The following is a 25,040-nucleotide window of genomic DNA, read 5'->3' on the forward strand; positions in this document are numbered from 1 at the left end:
TTCAGGGTCATGCCACTCTAATTTTGCTGCCCCACCCTAAATGCAGCCAGGAGTGCTAATAGGAAAACTATCACCCCAGGCCTAGCGGGTACTGTTATCTAGACCTTGCAACCCCAGTTCTCCCCTCTTTTAGCATCACTTAGCATTGTCCCCTCACATCTTTGGCTTTGCCTAAGGATGAGTAGAACCCCTTGGTTCAACTTGAGAAAGCTTGGGCCTCTAATATGCTATGGTTAAACTAAGCCTGGAATCTCTTGATCGTACATGGCTGCCATATCATGTGCCCCAAGACTCCAGAGGTTGCAGTAAGGTGAGGGTTGAGTGATGCAAATTTTCCTCCAACCTCAACTGTGTTTGTAAGCACTTGTTTTGGAAGGCAAAGACGGCCAGTTTAAAAACCCACTGCTAGTATTACTCAGGGAACGACTACCGTCTCTGGACAACTTTGGTGCCACCACAGAGAAGGCCTGGTCCCCCATCACTATCCCCCATAATTCAGATGATTAGGTGCATGAAACAGGGCCTTTTCTATGCCTGTATAGACGTCTATGAGATTGTATGCAGTCATTTTGGGGTAATAGTAAGGGATCTATAGATCAGATTAATTGTCTTTACATCTACAGTATCATCTGCATAAATCCCCTGTAAAGGAAGTAATGGATATTCATGGATTGCTATAATCTTAATTTATGAGCAGACTGAATGTAGGCATAGGCCTTCAGTTCGGCTACTTAAACAAAGGTGAACATTTTGTTTCTAAGAATAGCAAAATGATAGAAGATAAATTTATTCCCCCAAGATAAACTTTCCCCCCTCTATTGGATCTGAATTATTTGATTTCATTTTAATGAGTATGACGCTGCACTGGGAGACCAGTTTGCACATGGCTGGAAAATCCAGATTCATTTATTACCATTACCTTAATCGGAACAGCAATTTAATATTCCACGATCACTAGCCACTTAAGACAGCCCTTTTCTAGGGATGTGCGAAAGTCACTTATCTTTTCATAGGGGTGATTCTTGGTGGGGGGAGGCGCTCCGCACCTCCCCCAAAATCCTAACCTGGCCAGCTCTGCTCTGCAACTCCGCAGAGCTGCCGACCAGGTGCATTCACAGGAGTGCAGAGCCTGCGGATGCAAATGGTGGCGGCTATGGCAGCCACCATTTGCGTTGCTGTTTTTTTATGGTATCCCTGCATAAATATTTACGTAGCCTATCACAGCAAAAATGGGGAAGCGAATGGCGGCCGCAGAAATGGCCGCCATTCGCAAAGTAGCACGAACGGCACCAGGTAAGTGCTCCGTTTCGTGTGCCTTTCACGGGGTGGTGGGGCAGGGGGCTTCGTTCCCCCACGGATTTCGGGGGCGGAATCCTCTGACATCCCTACCCTTTTCAAAAAGCATAGGCTCATTAGACAACCCTGTTTCTTTTCTACTGAACAACACAGGTTGCCAAAGAGTTTGTACATGATGTGAGTGCATTAGTACAACATTTATCCTGTTGTTCAGTCGAACACCAGGTTTACCATAAGTTTGAATATTACATTATGTCAGGGGTATAAACCCTCTTTCAGCAAGAGGACCGATTCCATTTTGGAGAAGATCTCAGGGGCCTCATTCCAGTGGTGGGCGGGGCCAAAGACAAAAGGGGCGGGGCGAAAACCACAAAACAATTACCAGCATATTGTAACTTAAAGCTCTTACTGACAGTAACTGAGCCTTAGGAGAGACATTTCAACCGCTCAGAATGGGGGGAAAGCTGCACAGAAGCCAGGAAACCACCAAATAATTGATGGTTGGGGGAAAAGGGCATTTATTTTATTTTATTTATTTATTTGAAACATTTGTATCCTGCCCTATATTATTAAGATCTCAGGGTGATGTATAGATAAAATCAATTTAAACAGCATAAAACAATAAATAATTTAAATAGCTAAAAACATATTAAACCATTAAGCATGCTAATACCAATTTAAAATCTAAAACAATAAAACAGTTAAAACAGTGTGCTACTTTAGAGAATATTTAGCCCTCAAAGGCTTTGATAAAAGGCCATGTTTTAACTTGGCACTGAAATGAAACCAACAACATCTGCACCAATTGGGCCTCCAAGGGGAGGGCATTCCACCACTGGGGTGCCACAGCAGAGAAGGCCCTCTCCCACATCTCACCATAGTGTATATCTCGCACTGGTGGGACACAGAGGAGGGGTCCTCCAATCCTCAATCCTCAGGCAAGCATATATAGGGGGAGGCGCTCCCTCAAATATCGAGGCCATTTGGGAAGCCCCAGAGGGCAGGACTGGGACCCCAGGTCTGGGTTTGGTCCCTGGGCTTGAAGTCTGCATTTTCTGTTTTATGTGCATGGACTGGTGGCTCCAGTGTCAGTGGGGTGGTAAATCTGCTCCGGGTTTCAGTCACAGCCAGCTTCACACCATGGATGGCTCCTTCAGACTTCTGGCTGGCTCTGACTGAAACCCAGAGTAGATTCACCACCGACTTACATCAGAGCCATCAGCCTCCACTGAACTGATTTCTCTCCACCCATCTCTAGAAGCATAGGAAGGATGTGTCTATAGACTTATATGCAAGATTCATGGCTCTATTTTGCGTATAAGTCTATGGGTACATCCTGCCGATCAGCATTTTTTCTTAAAAAATGGCAATCGGCACGGAGGCGAATGGCTCTGGTTAAGCAAGCAGCTGAGAGCTGTTCCACACGGAATCCTCCTGGAGTGGAGGTAAGTGGGGCTGTCCCGCCGCGGATTCTGGAGGCCAGATTCCAAAGAATCTGGCCTTATTTGAATCTGCGGCGGATTTCTCTAACATCCCTATGTACGCTGATGGGCAGTGGCTCTCCAGGGTTTCAGACAGGAGTATTTCCTAGTCCTGCTTGGAAATGCCAGGGATCAACGTTGGGACCATTTGCATGCAAAGCATGATCTCTGCTATTGAGCCACAACCCTTCTCTCTGCACATACATCCCCCAAATGTTCCTGTTTGTGAGTCGTGACTAGGGATGCTGGAGAAATTTGAGACAGACTAAAATGAGCTCAGATTTCTAAGAATCCGACCTGCGGAATCCACTGCAGAGTGACCCCCTCAGGATGCACTGAGTCTGTAGGCTTTTGGATTTTTTTTTTTTTTTTACTTTCATGAAATTTACACATATTTATTTATAGGAAAATACACATATTCCTGCTAAGAAAAAGTGGAATGGAATGGGGAACAGTATGTTAAATGTTACATATTACGGTAAATTAGGTAAATTGTTATGAAACCTCTTACAGAATTATTTGCATATTTTTATGCATAACAACTACAAAAAATCTGCATCTGTCTGTGAACAGACAATGGAACAAAAGATGCCTGACAATCTGCAAAACACAGACAGAGTGGATTTTAGTTTACACAGTCTGTACATCCCTCGAGACCTTCACTCATTCAACACCTAGAGATGTCTGGGGCAGTTTATATCCAGTCTGTGTCAGTTTTTCATGTATTCGGTCATAGCTCTGTTCCATTCCATCGCGTATCTGCATCATTATGCACATTTTTAAAAAAAGGGGAAATGCAGGAAATTGCACATTTATTTTGATACACACCTTTCTTGAAGGTATGCATCTTGTACATATCCTTCTCTAACGTATACATTTTTGTACACAGCTTTCCCAAATGAACACTGTTGTACACTATTTTTTGTATGCCATTTTTGAGCCAGGAACTGCATTGCAAAATTTGGAGAAGTGTGGAATCCAAAGGATAATGCCACTCTAATTTGCATGTTAGTCTGCAAAGTGCAAATTCAGTCAGTCTGCTTAATTATGCAGACCAGTTGAAATTCTCCTGCATCCATTCTTGTATCTCCTCTCCAACTGGTCCATTAGCTAGCCAAACTCCTTCCCTTTCCTCTTCCTAGTGTTTGCTAAGTTTTTCTATCTTTTAGCCAAGTTTTCTTGGCTGCAGAGTAGAGATGTGAAGTCCAAGGGAAAATTCATATATTGCTACCTGGCCTTTATTCCCTCAAAATGATATCTAAAAACTATGTAATAGGAAGGCTGTCATGTAAGACAGTATCAGCTCATTACAATTCCTGTACACAGAGGACAAAGAAGATTATAAAAATGAAGGATCTGAAGAAGCAGAAACTGCTGATAGCGACTGTTCTGAAAATAATTTTGTATTTATTTCAGAATAATTATATTCCCATTAAAAAAATTCTGAAGCAGTTTACAGCAGATTATAAAACAATACATCATTATAATTACACAACAACATTTAAACAAGTTAATGGTTGGGAAAAGCCAGGGCACACAAGTACGTTTTTAATAATCATTGAAAGTACATGATAATCAATGCCTGACCTATTGCAGAGGGGAAATCATCTCTGAAGGAAGGTGCCACCACAGAGAAGGCCTGTTGCCATTTTGCTGCCAGATGGGACTCTGCAGGATGTGACACAGACAACAAGGCCTCTCCTGAAGACTGTAGTGGGCTAATGGGTGTATGTAGGGGGAGATGATCTTTCAGGTTGCCTAAGTGGTCCTAAGTGATTTAAGGCTTTATATGTCAGTAATAATACCTTGAGCCTGGCTCAGTAGCAAACTGGCAGCCAGTGTAGCCCTTTCAGCACAGGTGTTATGAGTGCATGGGAAGGCACTCCATTCAACAGCCTGGCTGCAGCATTCTGCACCAGCTGCATCTTCTGAATCAGCTTCAAGGGCAGTCCCACATAGAGAGAATTATAGTAGTCCAGTCTCGAGGTTACCAGCACATGGATCACCGTGGTTAATCTATCCCTGTCCAGGAACAGGCAGGGCTCTGTTCAATGAGACTAAATAGATAATGTTTTATGTAGCAAAATTAGTATTGAGTGAGGTTTGAGTTCTCCCCTTTGTTCTCAAAATGAATACCCCCCCCCCACTTTCCCCCTCTGAAAATGAGTGCTTTCTGTGTCTGCATAGTGACTGCATGATACTATGGAGGAGACTGTCAGGGTTGCCTCTGAGTGCAGGGAGTGGCAGAGTAGTTCAGATTCTGAAGAAGAACCACAAGACATGGGGGAGGTAGTTTCCCAGGCTTGCCCAGACATGGCTAGGCAGACCCCTTAGGTTTCAAAGGTCCAGCTGGATGGATAGGGCCACTCTTCACCCGCCCCATGAGAGATAGCGAACAGGGAGAGGCGAGGCTTGGAGAGCCTGAATTCTTAGACACCAGGCACAGACGCACAGCCAAGAGAGAGATGGCTGGGGTGGAACTTAGACAGTCTGCTCGATTGGCCTGGCGTGAACAGCTGAGCTTGGAGGCCTCACGAGTAAGAGGGAGACCTTCCCCCACCCGTTAAGTTAGTATAGTGAGCCCGCCTTTCTTCAAACCATGGGCAACTTTCATAGCTATCACTTGAATCCCCTGAAGGCATTTCCTTTGCAGACTGAGAGTCACTGAGAATTTGCATCTGTATGACCCATTGAAGTAATGGATGAAAAGCCGTAGACTGAAGCCTCTTGTCTGTGTTTGATTTGGCATTTGAAATTCAGTGGGGGCAAAAAGAATCCTGACAGAGACTAATTTCAGAATACGTAATAACTAGAGGTTATTAATAACCACTAATAACCAGAAGATTTGACTTGGACCCCAGTTTGGTGCTTTGGAAATGGTCTGATTCTGCTTGGACTGATTTGGTGGCTGTCCACTTCAACTTGGGTGCTGAACTCAGGTTGAGATTCAGAAATCTGAGGCTTCATGCCTCCCAATGATTATCATGGGAAATCAAAACAATTAATATAACTTTTTTTTCCTGTTCATCAGAAGTGCATGAATTTTACAGGTATAGTAGCCCCTTATGAGAGGATTATGCCTGCCAAATTTCAGAAAAGAAGGTGCAGGGGTTTTTTTTGGGTGCTATCTCTGTCTGTCTGTCTGTCTATCATCATCATCATCTATCTAGGAACTGTCCACAACTTTTTAAAATTTCTTGACAGAATTGGATTATATTTGCAGGGACATTTGCCCCTTCTGAGGGGAGTGAGCCTGCTGTGTTTCACATGACCAGCTATGGGGAGTTTTGTTCAAGAGCAGCCTCTACATTTTGAGGGTATCCATAAAAGTACACGCTTATCATGCCCTTGTAGACCATTCTTCTGAAAATGTCCAACAGCCCCTAAGTAAGAAAATGGCAAAGTTTCAGAAGGATAGGTGCAGCAGTTTATGTGGAAAGGGAGTTGTCAAATTTGGGGGGTGAATGATTTGCTACCCATTCCCTCTCACCCTCAAGGTGGTTGCTTTCTTTGGGAAATTTGTATGAAAATGGCACACATCATAGAGATGTGTCTAGGCAAGAAGCTTGAAATGTTTCAGTGGGATAAGTGGAGTTATGATGATTGAAATCCAGTTTGAGGCTTTTTTTCATAGTGAAGTCTAGTAGCATTGGGAGAATGGTCATATCATGGTCCCATCCTTGCCCTCTTCCAAAGCACAGTGATTGGAGATCCCCTGGTAAAACATATCCAATGAATAGACAGTGGACCTGTTAGTCATTTCAGAAGAAGGGGAGGAGCCCCCTGGACTTGCATATGTTGGATGGAGAGGCATGTCCTAAAGTTGTCTGTCTGAAGCAGTGCAAACACTAAGCTAAGCATGGCCATTTTTCCTAAGGCAGGGTATTATTTATTGTTATTTATTTATTACATTTATATCCCACCTTTTCTTTTATCCAAGGAACCCAAGGCAGGTTATATAATGCTCCTCCTCCTCCTCCTCTCTATTTTATCCTCACAACCACCCTGTAAGGTAGGTTAGGCTGAGAGTCAGTGACTGGCCCAAGGTCACCCAGTGACTTCTTGGCTGAGTGAAGACTAGAACCCAGATACCCCAAGTCCCAGTTCAACACAATAACCACTACACTACACAAGACAGCAGAGGATGTGTGTGCGTGTGAAGGGTTCATCAGAATTATAGGCACTTTATTGCAAAGTGTTTGAAACAAATCCTCCATCTTCATTTTTGTTTGAGTAATACAGTAGGCATAATCCACCATGCAGTGTCTAATCTCAGATATATTGCTGTGAAAATATGCCAAAGGGAGAGATGTTAAAATTTCCAATAATAATAATGATAATGATGATGATGATAATAATAATAAAAATTCCACCACAAGTGTGGCAGACATCAGTGATGCTAGCAAAGCAAGACATGCTGTGGCAGAACACTATGAGCGAGGGATAAGCGTCAAAGAAATTCCCCACGACCGTTGCACAAAACCTTGGCCTGTCACTTTAAAATGAAAGGGAGCTAGAACACAGTAGCAGAAACTGCTGCTACAGCCCTCTTTGGAATTCCTATTATAAATTCATCCTCTTCCGCCCCCACCCCCTTTCTTAGTATATTTCATAAGCCAGTCATTTTATTTCACTTCAGGTTCTATACAACCTTTGCCTGGTGCAGAATTTAGCTGCTTTCGCAGACCTTGTGGAGAGGCAAAGGCAGCTTTGCAAAACGTTTTTCCCTTTATCAAAGCATTTTTATTGCTTCTCCCCCCCCCCACATCCCACTCCAATTGCCTTTCTTCTGTCCCTTTGAAATTTCATAAAAGCACACTCTGCCAATCTACAAAGTGCACATACAGGAGCTTGTAAAAAAAAAAATTACAAAGAGAGAGAGAGAGAGAGAGAGAGAGAGAGGATTTCTGTGTATGTGGTTATAACAGCTATTGTTGTTGGATTAGGTTCACCCAGAGTAGAGGCATCATAAAGCTTAATTTGAAGAGATAGTTTAGCTTGCAAACTGCATTTTTATATTAGAACTAATATCTCTCCTCTTTTTTTCTTTTTTTTTGAGGTGGCTGACAACCATTTTAAAACTAAAAAGAAATACAACGGAAAACAGTCAAAGCAATCAATATAGCACCAGAGTTCTCCAGCCTCCAGAAGTGACTCCAGGAGTAGGGATGTTGGAAGGGATTCAAATGGCTTTGGATTTCTGTGAATCCGACCCACAGCTTCTGCAGTGCACTGGAAACTCCCAAGTAGGGGTGTCTGTCACTGGGAAATCTGGCCCTTTTTGGGTTCGCCAGCATTCCGTGGCGTGCCCAACTCGGCTTGCATTTGCGAGCCAAGCTGCGGGTTTTCCCCCAAACACAGGACCTTTTTCTGTTTTTAAAAAATTTGTGGAAATAGATATTTGCAGTTGCAGTTTGTGTAATTTGTGCAGATTTCATCCACAATTTGTGTAATTTGCCCAAATCACAGCCACAATTTGCAGAAATTACGCAAATCGTGAACACAGTTTGCACAAACATCTATTTCCAAAAATAAAAAAATACAGAAAATCTGCTAGCAGGCCTGACACACTGTGGACTGAGTTGGGCCAGCTAGCAACAGACAAGCCGAAGTCCAGGAGGCTGAGCCAATGAAAGCTTGTTGAGCTCCAGCCCCACCTGTATTCCTCCAAGAACCTTATTTTCAAGTCTTGTGGATTCCGTGGACTTACAGACCATCTTTGACTTTCCAGAATTGTACATAAATTTAATTGTACAAAAGTACAAACATTACTGGAAAATACGCTGGGGTGTATAGGCCATTTAAAAAACCAATCACAGTGTTTTATACATCTCTGATCTCTCTTCAGCCTCTGCTGTGTAGCACTCCTTTTGTGCACTCTGTCCATTGATTGTCTGTTGAGTTAAGAAAAATGTGCAAAATGTTACATGCCAGCAAAAAGTTATGTAAATTGTGGTGGGCTTTTTGGCATACTTTACTGAAGGGGAGAAATATTCTGTTTCCATCAATGGGTGGACAATGGAACAAAAGGTGCCTGACAATCTGCAAAACACAGACGGAATGGAAGATTCATCACTAACCAGGAGCTAAATATGCACTGCCACTAGCTCCGAGATCCTGGGTGTGTTGAATAGCACCTCTGTTCCTGGGTGTGTTGAGTGGAGCCTCTGGCTTTGAGATCCTGGGTGCGTTGAGTGGCGCCTCTGGCTCCAAGATCTGGGGTGTGTTGAGTGGAGCCTCTGGCTTTGAGATCCTGGGTGTGTTGAGTGGAGCCTCTGGCTCCAAGATCTGGGGTGTGTTGAGTGGAACCTCTGGCTTTGAGAACCTGGGTGTGCTGAGTGGCGCCTCTGTTCCTGGGTGTGTTGAGTGGAGCCTCTGGCTTTGAGATCCTGGGTGTGTTGAGTGGTGCCTCTGGCTCCAAGATCTGGGGTGTGTTGAGTGGAGCCTCTGGCTTTGAGATCCTGGGTGTGTTGAGTGGCGCCTCTGGCTCCAAGATCTGGGGTGTGTTGAGTGGAACCTCTGGCTTTGAGAACCTGGGTGTGCTGAGTGGCGCCTCTGTTCCTGGGTGTGTTGAGTGGAGCCTCTGGCTTTGAGATCCTGGGTGTGTTGAGTGGCGCCTCTGGCTCCAAGATCTGGGGTGTGTTGAGTGGAGCCTCTGGCTTTGAGATCCTGGGTGTGTTGAGTGGAGCCTCTGGCTCCAAGATCTGGGGTGTGTTGAGTGGAACCTCTGGCTTTGAGAACCTGGGTGTGCTGAGTGGCGCCTCTGTTCCTGGGTGTGTTGAGTGGAGCCTCTGGCTTTGAGATCCTGGGTGTGTTGAGTGGCGCCTCTGGCTCCAAGATCTGGGGTGTGTTGAGTGGAGCCTCTGGCTTTGAGATCCTGGGTGTGTTGAGTGGAGCCTCTGGCTCCAAGATCTGGGGTGTGTTGAGTGGAACCTCTGGCTTTGAGAACCTGGGTGTGCTGAGTGGCGCCTCTGTTCCTGGGTGTGTTGAGTGGAGCCTCTGGCTTTGAGATCCTGGGTGTGTTGAGTGGCGCCTCTGGCTCCAAGATCTGGGGTGTGTTGAGTGGAGCCTCTGGCTTTGAGATCCTGGGTGTGTTGAGTGGCGCCTCTGGCTCCAAGATCTGGGGTGTGTTGAGTGGAACCTCTGGCTTTGAGAACCTGGGTGTGCTGAGTGGCGCCTCTGTTCCTGGGTGTGTTGAGTGGAGCCTCTGGCTTTGAGATCCTGGGTGTGTTGAGTGGCGCCTCTGGCTCCAAGATCTGGGGTGTGTTGAGTGGAGCCTCTGGCTTTGAGATCCTGGGTGTGTTGAGTGGAGCCTCTGGCTCCAAGATCTGGGGTGTGTTGAGTGGAACCTCTGGCTTTGAGAACCTGGGTGTGCTGAGTGGCGCCTCTGTTCCTGGGTGTGTTGAGTGGAGCCTCTGGCTTTGAGATCCTGGGTGTGTTGAGTGGCGCCTCTGGCTCCAAGATCTGGGGTGTGTTGAGTGGAGCCTCTGGCTTTGAGATCCTGGGTGTGTTGAGTGGAGCCTCTGGCTCCAAGATCTGGGGTGTGTTGAGTGGAACCTCTGGCTTTGAGAACCTGGGTGTGCTGAGTGGCGCCTCTGTTCCTGGGTGTGTTGAGTGGAGCCTCTGGCTTTGAGATCCTGGGTGTGTTGAGTGGCGCCTCTGGCTCCAAGATCTGGGGTGTGTTGAGTGGAGCCTCTGGCTTTGAGATCCTGGGTGTGTTGAGTGGAGCCTCTGGCTCCAAGATCTGGGGTGTGTTGAGTGGAACCTCTGGCTTTGAGAACCTGGGTGTGCTGAGTGGCGCCTCTGTTCCTGGGTGTGTTGAGTGGAGCCTCTGGCTCCAAGATCTGGGGTGTATTGAGTGGAGCCTCTGGCTTCGAGATCCTGGGTGTGTTGAGTGGAGCCTCTGGCAAACACACCCCAGATCTCAGAGCTTCCTGTACGCTAGGAGCAAGCTCTCTCTCTGAGTTGCTGATCCTTACGCAGCCAAAAGCTGTGCCATCCAAATGCAAAAAAAAAAAAAAGTTAGAAAAAAATCCTAACAGGGAAACCTCCCTCCCCAAAGCAACCTGATGAGATCTTAGCATGCTTAATAGGCATGAAATACTGGCTGATTATTGAGGGTGGGGGACACAAGGAAAGCTGTGGCAAAGGCGGATGGAATAGAGTACACCAGAAGAGGACCCGGCAGGCTGGCTAGCTGGAACACAGAATAGGAGGACTTCATGCTGTAACATTTTGCTGCAGTTCTCACTTGTTCTATCCAATTTCTCACTCATATTCAGAGAGGGGGTTACCAGGCCCATGTCTGCACCAGGTGCAGACCTACACAACCTGCCAAGAGTGTAATCATGGGATGTACCTCCAGCGGGGCTCCTCTTGAGCAACCTGGGCCAGATGTGCACCTTTGTTTATTCCATCCTTCCACACCCACACAGACACACAATTACATGTTAGCGAAAACCCTTTAACTCTGCCTGTCATACACTGTATGCATTTACCCTGCAGTTGTCTGGCCTGCATTGATTGCAAAACAATAACGGTGTTTATTTTGGGCTAAAAATATACCAGAAATACATAATTGCCCTAGAATGTGTTGTCAGCAGTTCAGGAAGGAAGTTTACCAGCTGTGGCATATAAAAGGGCAGGCTGTGTGCTACATCATACACTGGAGACAAGAGTAGATGCATCTGTGCCCCCAGTCCACTCCCCCCACCTGTCACCTCTTGGAGAAGTAGCTTTTAGAATGGCAACAGTAGGGTTTTTAAATGCAACTTTGATATAGCACCCCCAGGGCCAGGGCCAGGTTTTGGAGGACCCTTGGGCAAGACACCCTCAATGCCCCCACCCTGTGAGTCTACCTTCTCACCACCATCGTCACTATCTGCTACGGCTCCTCATCCTTTTCCCCATCATTGCTCTTATCAGCTTCCTTGACAAGCAGAGAGCTAGTGAGCAAGTAGGCAGTGGCATCAATAGCTACTAGTCCTGATGGCTATGTGCTACCTCCAGTACCAGAGGCAGTGAGCCTACATACACCAGCTGCTGGGGAACATGGGTGGGAGAGGTTGTTGTGCTCATGCCCTGCTTGTGGGTTCCCGGTTGACAGCTGGTTGGCCACTGGGTGAACAGAAAGCTGGACTAGATGGACCCATGGTCTGATCCAGCAGGGCTCTTCTGATGTCCTTATCTCCTTATCTCCTGCTCCTCCTTCTCACCACCTCCACCATTGTCTGGGCTGGAGCTAGAGGCAGGTGAACGAGCAGGTTGCAATGGCCAAGAGGAGGAGCAACTCCGGTGGGTTCTTGTCAGTGGGCCCCTGCTGGGGTGTGGACCCTTGGCAGGTGCCTGTCTGTGCCTACTATTGGTGCTGGTCCGGATAGCATGGATAGCATCTGGAAGTTGGCATCAGGGAGTTGGACTACAACTCCCAGCATTCCTGACCACATTGGCTGGGATTGAAGGGAACTGAAGGTTGGGAAAGCAAGCCTCACAGCTCTCGCCATGAGGAAGTTTCCCTTGTGTTTAGCTGAGACCTGCTTCTGCACAGTTGCCGTGCGATGTTAGCCGAAGGCCATGAGTACAATAGCACTCTCCCATGCAAGTTCCCCAGCAACTGGCGCTCAGAGGCACACTGCCTCCAATGTAGTCATCTTGACCAGTAGCAGTGCCAACTCCAGGTCTTGGAGGGCCCTTGGGCAAGAAACCCTCCATGGGATCCCTCCTTCAGTGAGCCCGCTTTTCTCGTCACCACTGCCACCAGCTGCTATCGCTCCTCATCCCCTTCCTCCTCATTCCTGCCACTCACGTGCTTGGCAGGCAGAGACCCAGGGAGCAAGCAGGCCCTGGCACCCCCTGTTCCTCCTTCTTGCCACCAACATCATCTGCGCCAGAGCGAGAGGCAGGTAGACAAGGAGGTTGCAATGGGGAAGAGGAGGAGCAAGTCCAGGAGGCTCTCCTCAGTGGGCCCCTATTGGGGTGTGGGGCCTTGGCAGGTGCCTGGCCATGCCAACCCTTGATGCTGGCCCTGAAGCCCCTTTACCCCCAGATCTTCCCAAAATGCAAAATAGGGGCAAAACAGGGAAAGTCCCAGAACAGAGATAAATCATAGGCATGGCTGAGAATTTCATCTCAGTTCATTTTCTATAAGAAGTTACCAAAACACACAAATTTCTTCTTATTTTGGTCAAAAAGAACTTGAGGGTTTTTTTTAAAGGAATGTGAGAGAAACCAAAATGGACAGCTTTGTCCATTCAGGCTGGGAATGCTTCACTCTTAAAAATCTGGGTTTGAGTCCCTCTGTATTCAACCATGTTAGAGCTGAATCAGGGTTGCCACCTCTTTTTTTCTGACAGGCTCCTCACCTTTACAAGCAGGTACAACATGTTCCTTCCTCTCCGGGTGGGAAGAGCTGGACTTACTGAATTTGGCCAGTACAGATGGGTGGGAATTTCATTTCAGTTTGTTATTGATAAGAATTTGCCAAAGTTAAAAATTTCTCTGTATTTGGGACAGAAAGTTCTTGAGATTAGGAATGTGAGAGAAATCCACAATGGAATCAGATGAGTTCTGGTTTACATGAATCCAACTCATGGATTCCTCAGCGGACCGATTTTTCCCCTGCCGGGTCGGGTGGATTCTATGGACTTGCAGACCATTTTTCTAACTTCCCCAAATTTTGCACAAATTTCGTCATAGGAAAATATGCATTTTTTAAAAAAAGCCAGCCAAAAATGCACATTTCCTCCATAGGCTAAAGTGTGAAAATGCACATTTTGGGGAAATTTGCACGTTTTGAGATGTGTGAATTTGCGTGAATTTGGAAACAAAAAAAATCTGATTCCATCAATGGGCAGATGATGGGCTGAAAGGCACCTGACAATCTGCGAAACACAGACAGAACAGATTTTAAACAATCCATACATCCCTACTTGATACTGAAAAACTAGAATGTGTGAGCAATGGAAATGGTCAGTTGCAGTAGGGCAGGGATGCAGAACTTCAGACCTAGGGCTAAATCTGGCCCACTTGCACTCTTAGTCTTCTGGGGTTCCTTGATGGTCATGCCCCCTTCATCTACCCTACCACCTTCCCCCAGCCACAGATAATTTGATGGTTTCTCAGCTTCTGAGCTTTTCTTCAAACAGCTGTTAATCCGCTGCACGTAGTTTCGGTTTCTTCGCAGAACTGAGATCCGAGTGCTACACAAACAGTGTTTCCTTTTCTGCTGCATAACCTCTAGGTGGCCTGGTGGCATAGTGGAATCGCACAATTACACAAGTGGGAAAAACATTTTCTTTTGTTTTCACAAATAATACTGTGTTTTCTCTGATCTAAAAAAACTGCTGAAAGTGCTCTTTAAAAATAGCAGTGAATCTGTAGGGTCGCAACGTCATCTAAAGAACCCATAAACAAGCATGAGTAGAGAATGATGACTGCACAATATGTGCAATAAGTGCATAAGTGCCTTGTGAAGAAAGCCCTTGGTGAATTTTTTCCCCCCGTTATAAAAGTTCAAAATGAATAATAGAGTCCTAGAATTGGAAGGGCCCATTCAGACCATTGAGTCCAACCCCCTGCTCAGTGCAGGAATCCAGTTTAAAGCATCCCAGTTTAAAGCATCCAGACTCTGCTTGAATACATCCAGGTAGGGGGAGCCTCCCCAGTCAGATGGTTCCATTGTCTGACTGCTCTGAGCATTATGAATTCTTTCCTAATGTTCAACCGAAATCTGCTTTCCTGTAACTTAAGCCCATTATTTTGTATCCTACAGTCTTGGATGACAGAGAACAAGCTGCGGTCCTCTTCTCACTGTCAACCCTTTAAGTACATGAAGAGTGCTATGATATTCCCCCCTCCACAGTCTTCTCTTCTCTTCTCTTCTCTTCTCTTCTCTTCTCTTCTCTTCTCAATTTATTGATTTATTTATTGATTTATTCATTGCATCTATATCCTGCCTTTTTTCATCTTGCAAGGAACCCAAGGTGGCTTATATTATCCTCCTCCTCTCTGTTTTATCCTCAAAACAACAACCCTGTGAGGTGGGTCAGGCTGAGAGTCTGTGACTGGCCCAAAGTCACCCAGTGAGCTTCCATGGCTGAGTGAGGACTGGAACCTGGATCTCACAGCTCCCAGTCCAATGATCTCACCACTACACCACACTGACTAAACATTCCCAGTTCTTTCAATCTTTCCTGAAAGGACTTAATCTCTCATCCCCTGATCATCTTTGTTGCCCTTCTCTGAACTCATTCCAATTTATCTGAATCCTTCTTAAAGCGTGGTGTCCAGAACCCGACACAGTATTTGAGGTGAGGCCTGACCAGTGCTGAGTAGAGTGGAACTATTACTTCCTATGCTTTTGAAACTATACTTCTGCTGATGTAACCAAAAACTGCATTTGCCTTTTTTGCAGCAACATCACAGTGCTGATTCCTATTCAGCTTGTGATCAACTACAACTCCAAGATCCTTTTCACACATGCTATTGCCAAGCCAGGTATCCCACATCTTATACCTGTGCTTTTTAACATTTCTTTTTCCTAAATGAAGAACATTGCACTTGTCTCTGTTCATTCTGTTATTTTCTTCCCAGTCTTGTAACATATCAAGACCATTTTGAATGTTGTCTCTGTCTTCTAAGGTATTAGCTATTCCACTAGGGATGCTGAAGAAATCTACCACGGACTCAAATGAGGCTGGATTCCAAGAATCCGACCTCTGGAGTCCGCGACAGATCGGCTGCACTTACCTCCAGGTCCGGAGGAGTTCCTGCAGAGCAGTTCTCCCTCTTCCTAAAAAATGTGTTAAGCTAATGGCAGCTGCCATTAGCTTATCGCAGGAAACTTATAGTCATGAATGGCATATTGTATGCCATTTGCGGCCATAAAGCACTTACTTTAACTAAATACAGCTGTAAACAGCTGCAATTTAGGTAAAATAAACCATTTAGGGCTGTAATTTTCCTGCAATAGGGGGATATCACATGTTTTAAAAAGCCAGAGAGCCACTCTGCCAACTCTGGCAGATGCAGCAGGACTCCGGAGGACTCTGCAGGGCCCCAAGCAGCCCAAATTGCCCTGCAGCAGATCCCCCACTGGACCGGACAGTGGGGGGTTCATACATCCCTATATTCCACCCAATTTTATGTCATCTGCAAATTTGATAGGCATTCCCCCCACCATTTCCTCCAAGTCATTAATAAAAAATTTGGAAGAGTCAAAGGCCCAGGACTGAGTCCTGCGGCACCCCATTTGATACCTCCCTCCAGTTTAATGAAGAATCATTGGCGAGCCCTCTTTGAGTACGATTCTCCAGCCAGCTGTGGAGACACCTTGTAGTAATGCCGTTCAACCCAAATGCCTCTCCTAGGGCTTACTTACTGGCAGTAAGACCTGAAGCTAAACTATGCTGGTATTTTTGGCTCAAACCCTTTTGCCTTTGGCTCCACCCACCAGTGGAATGTGGCCCTCGAGAGCTTCTCTGGGATGGAATTTGGCCCTCAAGCTGAAAGAGGTTTAACACCCTTGCAGTAGGGCATGGGAACTATGATGTTCTATGAATGTTCTCTGGATGTATTTCATCAGTAGCCCATTGGCTCTCCCTGTTCTACGACATGCCCAACCTGACTATCCAGATTCTAGCATCTCTGGAATGTGCATATCATTCTTCCAAATGGCAGTGCCATTTGGAACCCCTTGCACTTTATTTTTAAAAGGTGCCTCATTAGGGCAGAGGTTCTAGCAAAAAAATTCTACAAAATCATGCATGGTGTGGAGAATGTGGATAGGGAGACATTTTTCTCCCTTTCTCAAAATCCTAGAACTCAATGGGGTTATCCTATGAAGCTGACTGGTAGAAGATTCAGGACAGATAAAATGAAGGACTTCTTCACACAGTGCATAGGTGAACCATGGAACTTGCTACCACAAGACGTAGTGATGGCCACCAATTTGGATGGCTTTAAAAGGAGGTTGGAGAAATTCCTGGAGGAAACGGCTATCAATGGCTACTAGTCCTGATGGCTATGTGCTACCTCCAGCACCAGAGGCTGTGATTCTACATACACCAGTTGCTGGGGAACATGGGCAGGAGGGAGCTGTTGCGCTCATGCCCTGCTTGTGGGTTCCTGGTCGACAGCTGGTTGGCCACTGTGTGTGAACAGAATGCTGGGCTAGATGGACCCTTGGTCTGATGCAGCAGGGCTCTTCTTATGCTCCTATGTTCTTATATTCTTAAGTGGCCACAATGAGGAGCAAACAGCCCCCATTGCAAGATAGGGTTTGCTTACCAAAGAGCTCCAGTCATCAGGGCCTGTGTGGGTGGTGATTGATGTAAGTCCGATGCACTGCAAGCGGACTGTGGATATTGCTTTCTGCCAATTTCCCCTTTAAATATAGAAAAATTCTCTCTCTCCTGCTGTAACAGTGTTCTCAGTATCAAGATGCCTGGTGTACTGGCTTTGAAAGATGTTTGCTCTTCACCCTGCCTCCAGACTGTCAACATAGCAATGGATATAATATTTCCTAAGTTTATTTGAATTTGCTAGCATTGACACAAACATCTACAAACTGTGGGTCTAATATTAGCTGGAGTCTGCAATATGATCCTATATGATCCTACTAGAAATGTGTAATACCTGACCCCAGCCCATCTATTTCGCTTGCAATGGTCATGAACGAGAAGCATTTTAATAGCTGTTTTTGAGAGTTTCAGGGCGTTCACATTGACTTACGAATCCTCATCATAACCCTTTAAGGGAGGTTAGCATTACTTTATCCCCAGATTGGAGAATGGATGGTTGTGGCTGAAAGAGAAAGGGAGAGCAATCCTATGGCCCCTAGACAGAGTCTGGGGGCCCATAGGATAGCTCAGATTCCTGGATCTGAGGTCGGGGTTTGTCAGGAGGCCCTAGCCGGCCTCTTTCAGTCTACTCCAGCAGCCAACTCCAGACACAGACAAAGGATTCTTTTCAAGGCTTTATTCCTTTTACAACTTAATAACTCTATCACCAGCGACTAAGCTATGAACAGCAGAGTAATCTATGCCCCAGGTTGGGAACAGTTGGTCCCCGTTTGAACGAGAATCACTTGCAGACCCTGAACTTATGGGCTAGGGAGAGTCCCTCCCCTTTTCCCTTGGGTCCTCTGGACACGACCGTTGCTTGTGCGCCAAACGGGCGCTATGCCTCCCTTCCGCGCCCTCCATAGGTCGTTGCTCTCTGCGTCTGTGTCGAGCATCCAGCCAGTCCTCCTCCTGCGCTCTTTCACTCCCAGGACTGCTATCTATGTCTGGAATGCTGCTTGGAGGAATCTCTGCCAGCTGCAGGGCCTGGGAGGGAAGAGCGCGCTCCTCTCCCACGGACGGCTGTTCCTCCTCAGAATCAGAACTGCTCTGAGGTTCTATGGGCTCAGTGTCCACCCTGACAGGGTCAGTGCTCCAACCTCATACCAAGGAGTCCAAGCTCCTCTCCCCCTCGCATTCGGTGCAGAGAGAACCAGCCTGGCTGCCTCTCTGGGGTCGCAAAAGCAACCTTGGAGGAAAGGTAAAGAGGGTGTTCCTGTGTGCATGGAGGGGAGGGGACTGGGTAGGCTGGCTTACGAGGAATCCCCCAGCCTCCCCAGGCTCCTTCTCTCCCCCTCCCCAATACCTAGATGGGCAAAAATGCCTACCTAACTAAAATTCAGAGAGATAGGAGCACAGAGACAAAAACTGCCTCTGTGCTCCTCCCACTCTGCATATCATAGAGGTCTACAAAATCATGCATGGTGTGGAGAATGTGGAGAGGGAGACATTTTTCTCCCTCTCTCATAATACAAGAACCCAGTGGGGTCATCCCATGAAGCTGATTGGTGGGAGATTCAGGACAGATCAAAGGAAGGACTTCCTCACACCACGCATAGTTAAACTATAGAATTCGCTTCCACAAGATGGAGTGATGGCCACCAATTTGGATGGCTTTAAAAGGGGGTTGGACAAATTCATGGAGGAGAAGGCTATTAGTATCAATGGCTATTTGTCCTGATGGCTATGTGCTACCTCTGGTACCAGAGGCAGTGAGCCTATGTAAACCAGTTGCTGGGGAAAATGGGCGGGAGGCTGCTATTGAGCTCATGTACAGCTTGTGGTTTTCCTGGTTGACAGCTGGTTGGCCACTATGTGAACAGAATGCTGGACTAGATGGACCCTGGGTCTGATCCAGCAGGGCTCTTCTCATGTTCTTCTGTTCTTAGGATGCCCATCAGCCTCTGAGTTCTGATGGGCATCTTGATAGGATAGCGCCCTAACCTGTCTAAGGCCAGCTAGTCAGTACACAGACAAGATCTGAACTTCTCGCTCAAAGTTAGCTCGAACTTCTAGCTTAGGACTTGCTACACTATTATTGCTACATTTTACCCCATCCTAACTCCAAGGGTCTCAGGGTGACGGAGATGTTCCCCCTCCCTTGTATTGTCACATCCCCTGGTGATTTCTATTGTTGTGTCAGTGTTTTAACCCAGATTTCCCTGGCATAAATCCAGCAGTCTAGTCATTCCATCATGCTGGCTTTTGCTTACACCAGCTCTCAGATCCTTGGAGTATCGAATGCATCGAACTTCTGATTTGCCTGATACGACTGATGTTTTATTTTCTCTCTTTGTGCTCCATCCTGATAGTATTATTGAAGAGGGCCTAGGAATCTTTTAAACAAAACAAGCAAGCCAACAACGCATGTGCACTAATACACACAAACACATTTCCATTTTTTGTTTTCAAAAATCTGGGCACTTCATACTGAGCACATCTGAGCCTATACAGAGTTCCAGTGTCGATGTTTTTCATAAAGAAAGACCTAAAAACAACAAACCCCTGAGCATGTGCAGAATTCCTTCACTGTGTGAAGAAAATGCTGCTTCCTTCCTTCCTTCCTTTCTTTCTTTCTTTCTTTCTTTCTTTCTTTCTTTCTTTCTTTCTTTCTTTCCAGGTGTACCAGCTGTGGAATCTGGTATTCAACACCTCAGCCACCGAGAATGATCCAATGCATGCCGGAAGCAATGGGGAACCAGTGTGGTGTTGTGGTTAGAGTGTTGGACTGTGACTTGGGAGATCTGGGTTCTAGTCTCCACTCAGCCATGGAGCTCAGTGGGTGACTTTGGGCCAGTCGCTAACTCTCAGGCTAACCTACCTCACAGGGTTGTTGTGAGAATAAAATGGAGAGGAGGAGGACAATGTAAGCTGCCTTGGTTTCCTCGCAAGAGGAAAAAAGGCAAGATAGAAATGGAATAATAAATACATAAATAAATAAAAGCTTCCTTTAACTAACTCCTGTCTCATCTCCAACTGGTCCATTAGCTGGGATAGAAATATAATAATAAAATAAATTAAGCACAAGGCTGGTCCCAAAGCATTTTGGTGTCTAGCTCAAGACGATATGTTTTTGTATCCTTTTCTCTATTGTTTTCACTTGATTCAGAAGGAGGTACTCATAACACCTTGTCCCCTGCACAAATGCAGTTAGGTTTGGATTTCATTGTTGTTGGTGGGCACTAAGGGGATACACCAAGTTTTAATAAGTCGGAATCGTGAGGGGAAAAGGATGGAGCTGTTTAAGGGGCCGTTTAAGGATTCTTGGGCAGCCGAAGGCAGTATAGTCAGGGCCAACCCTGCCCTTAGGCAAAGTGAGGTATTTGCCTCAGTTGCCACCTGGAGATGGCAGCAAGGGGTTGGAGGAAGCTTGCCCAGTGCCCCCTAAGCTATCCTTCTCCTTTCTGGTTCAGTCCCATTATCTGTCCCATTGTCCCAGTGTTGAAGAAAAATTAAGCAAGTCCAGTCACCTTTTGTATATGGAATGGGAGAGGTGCCATCTTGTTCTTTGCCTCAAGCAGCAAAATGTCTTGGGCCAGCACTGGGTAGACTTGAAGGAATACATGGGACATATATGCAGGAAAAGAGAGTGGGCAAAGATGTTCAGTCCAGGATTTTGAAGGCCCTCGGGCCTGGCAGCCTCAATGTGCCCTCCTATACTGGAAGAGGAGAGCCATGACTTCTCTTCTACTGCTTCTGAACTTGGATACATTGTGCAAAGTGGAAACAGTAGCAGTGTTAGAGTAGTGGGCCCTCTGCTAGTCTTTGGGCCTAAGCAAATGTCCACTCATGCCACTCTCTGGAGTTGGCCCTGGAGGCGACTGCCATGTCAAGTATGACACTGTTGCTTAGAAAGTTGGGTTAAAATGCAAAGCTGATACAAAGGACCCCAAATGTGTGAATGTAATGAGGTTGCAGGTGAAGGCCGCTGATACTCCTGTTCAGTTGTAGAAGAAGGATCGTAATAATGATGTAGAGGAATAGGAAAGGAAATGATAACCAATTAAATTTAACATCCCAAAAGAATAAGGATGGGGGCAGTTGAGAAGATGACAGAATTAATGTAACAAGGAGAAATAACTCAATGAGAACTCGGAATAATATATAATTAGAGGAGGAGGGCAGAGGGGGCAGGTTTGTGGCAGATTGAAGATAAATTCAGAGGGTCAATGAACAATGGATTTCATTTCAAAGCAAAGAGAGCCAAGATTTTTAGTAGAGAAAGTGGCCTGATTTGTTAGGTCCAGGATGAGCTCGCCCAAGACATTTTGCAAACTGAATCCAGCAGCCATGTGTCCTACTTTACAGACGACGGTCCTCACGAGCTCGCTTCTCCCCTTTGTCCCAGCTCCTTCGGTTTACCTTGCCTACTGGGGAAGGTGATGCAGAGATGCTCTTGAGTTTGCCAACTGACTCCACCCAGCAGGAAAAAAATAGATCTCAGGTGGCCGCCACTCAGAGGAGCTCCTTAAGGAATGGTCGCATCTGCTAGCAAGGGCCAGAAGGGTAGAAGCTGGACAGTGCCATGTCCAGGAGAGATAAAAGGGCCCTGTATCAGCAGCACAGGGCAGTGGCATCAAGCAGGGAAGATACCAAGTCAGGATAGGCCATGGCAAAGCCTATCCAGTCTACCTGGTGCAGTGCTGGCTCAAGGGTTTTTGAGGGCCCTTGGGCAAGACATGCTCACTGGGCACCCTCTCTGCGTGAGTCTGCGTTCTCACCAGCTGCTCCTGCTCCTCTTTCTCCTCATTGCTCCCACTTCCTTGCTTGCCAGGCCAAGGGTCAGGGAGCAAGCAGGCAGCGGCATCTCCTGCTCCTCTTTCTCACCACCACTGTTGCCCAGGCCACAGTTAGAGGCAGGTAGACAAGCAGGTTGCAATGGCAAAGAAGAACACCAAATCCAGGGGGCTTTTGTCAGTGGGACCATGCTGGGTGTGGGGCCCTGGCAGGTGCCCAATCATGCCTGCCCTTGATCCTGGCCCTGACCTGGTGGACACAGCATCACTGTGTAGGGGTGTCAGGAGTGTTTCTGAGTGCAGAGAGTTGGATAGCAGTTCAGATTCTGAAGGAGAACCGTCAAACACGGGGGAGGTGTTTTCCCAGGCTAGTCCAGATTTGAGTAGGCCTGCTTCTCAGGTTACAAACATCCAGATGGCTGAGCATGAAGGTCCCTCCTCACCCCCCCCCCCCATGGGAGGCAGAAAAGAGGAGGAGGCAGGGTTTGGGGAAGATGACCTAATAGATGCCAGACACAGGTGCAGAGCAAAGAAAGAGGAGGCAGGGGCGGAACTTAGATGGTCTACCTGCTTGGCCTTGCATGAAAACCTTCACTTAGAGGCCTCACGAGAAGAGAGGGACCTCCCCTGCTTAAGTTAGACTAGCCAGACCACCTCCCTCTTCAAATGGTGGGCAACTCTTGTGAATCCCATTTGAATCCCCTGAAGACATTCCTTTGTAGACGGAGAGTCCCTGAGAATTTGCATCTGTATGACCCTGTGAAGAAATGGATTAAAAGCTATAGACTGAAGCCTCCCGTCTGTGTATGTTTGAGCGCTGAAGTAAAGCAGGGGCTAAGGGAATCCTGATGGCAGGTGGGTGTAGCCCTGAAGTTCCCTTCCTGATGGAAACCTGTCTGCCCTCTCCCAGAGTCTGATACCATTGCCAGCCATTCTGAGGAATCCAAGGTGTTCGATTAAAAGGCCCCGGAGAAGAGAAGGTTATCTCCTGTGTTTTGTTGTGCTTTCAAGGAACGGTGAGTCAGCCCGTATTTCCGTTAGTCTTGGTGGTAAAGTCTGCTGTGTTACATTTCCATTGATTTCTTGGCTGCTTCTAAGTCCCGTGTTGCTACACTGAAAGGAAAGGTTCCTCCTGTGCAAGCACCGGGTCATTGCTGATCCCTAGAGGGATGCTGCTTGCGCTGGTGTTTTCATGGCAGACTGTAGCAGGGTGGTTTGCCATTGCCTTCCCCAGTCGTGGCTACCTTTCCCCCAGCAAGCTGGGTACTCATTTTACCGACCTTGGAAGGATGGAGGGCTGAGTCGACCTGAGCTGGCTACCGGGGGCCCAGCTTCCGCTGGGATTGAACTCAGGTCATGGGGAGAGTTTCGGTTGCAATACTGCCACCTACCACTCTGCGCCACACGAGGCTCTGTGTTGTTACACACTGGCTCCATAATTTGGACCTTCATTTGGCTCCGTGCCTAACACCAAAGCCTTATTTTGTTGGAACTAACCAGGAGGGAATCCAGCTGTGGCCTCAGGTCTCTGCCAGATTAAAGGAATGCAAGAGAGAAAGAAGACAGGAGAAAGGAAAGGAAAGGATTTACTTGTAGTTCCAGTTCTCTCTGTGAGCAGGTCTTCCCAGTATTAGCCTAGACTGGTAACACTGACAGTTGACCATCCTGGCTGCAGCTGATGGGAGCTGAAGTCCAAAATATTGGAAGGGAACCAGTTTGGGGAAGGCAGCTGCAGCCACTAACCAGCACTGCATCTACCATAGAGGACAGTGGGATGAGAAGTGTTTGCAGCACAAGCAAGTACGCCTTTGTCCAGTGGAGGCTGGTGGTCCCTATACCAGTGGGGCAGTAAATCTGCTCATGGTTTCAGTCCGAAAGAGTCTGAACTCTACAGGAGCTATCCAAAGTGCTGAACCTATTTTGGGGATAGGGTTCAGCACCTTGGATAGCTCCTTTGAAGTTCTGACTGACACCCAGAGCGGATTCACCGCCTCATTGAGATCGGAGCCACCAGATTCCATGTGCCATCTTCAGCACTTGGATCAACTGCCATGCGTCCCCAGCCAACAGCATCCTGGGAAAGACATCGGAAAGGAAACCACTGTGCACCACTCCCCTGGGCTGTTGATTGTCCTCAAGTAAAGAAGAAGGCCATCTTTCTCACACTTTGTTAATGAAAAGCTTTGCACAGAATCATAGAACCATAGAATCATAGAACAGTAGGGTTGGAAGGGGCCTACAAGGCCATCGAGTCCAACCCCCTGCTCAATGCAGGAATCCAAGTCAGAGCATCCCCGACAGAGGGCTGTCCAGCCTCGTCTTGAATGCCTCCAGCGTGGGAGAGCCTACCACCTCCCTAGGTAATTGGTTCCATTGTCGTATTGCTCTAACAGTCAGGATGTTTTTCCTGATGTTCAGCCAGAATATGGCTTCCTGTCACTTGAGCCCAGTAGTCCATGTCCTGCACTCTGGGATGAACAAGAAGAGATGCTGGCCTTCCTCTCTGTGACAACCTTTCAAGGACTTGAAGAGCGCTATCCTATCTCCCCTCAGTCTTCTCTTCTCAAGGCTAAGCATGCTCAGTTCTTTCAGTCTCATAGGATCATAGAATCATAGAATAGTAGGGCTATAGTAAGGGGCCTATAGGACCATCAGGTCCAACACCCTGCTCAATGCAGGAATCCAAGTCAGCGCATCCCTGACAGATGGCTGTCCAGTCTCGTCTTGAATGCCTCCGGTGTGGGAGAGCCCACCACCTCCCTAGGTCCTTCGTTCCATTGTCGTATGGATCTAACAGTCAGGAAGTTTTTCCTGATGTTCAGCTGGAATTTGGCTTCCTGTCACTTGAGCCCAGTATTCCATGCACCAAAACATACAGCCCACACCTCATCACCCCTTAGAACCCTAAAGCAGTTTTGACTTGTTGCATGAGGGAGGAAGCCGTTCTCCTTTGCATTTGCTGCATAGCTGCATAGCTGCGGTGCCCTGAGGCTCTGAGCCACCTTAGCAGAAGAGCAGTGATAATTAACGCCAGCCAGACACGTATTACTTCAGTTGTCTTCTCTCCCCCTTGTGACTACTTAACCACGCCCCTTCTTTAGTGAGCTTCCGCCACACATTAAAAACGTGGTTTTTCAGGCAGGCATTTGGGGTGGGCTAGGGTAATTTTAGAAATGTGATGTTTTGAA

Source organism: Heloderma suspectum, chromosome 1, assembly GCF_057233095.1.
Source record: "Heloderma suspectum isolate Gila_16-S chromosome 1, 16-S_ref, whole genome shotgun sequence".
In the NCBI taxonomy this organism is placed as follows: Eukaryota; Metazoa; Chordata; class Lepidosauria; order Squamata; family Helodermatidae; genus Heloderma; species Heloderma suspectum.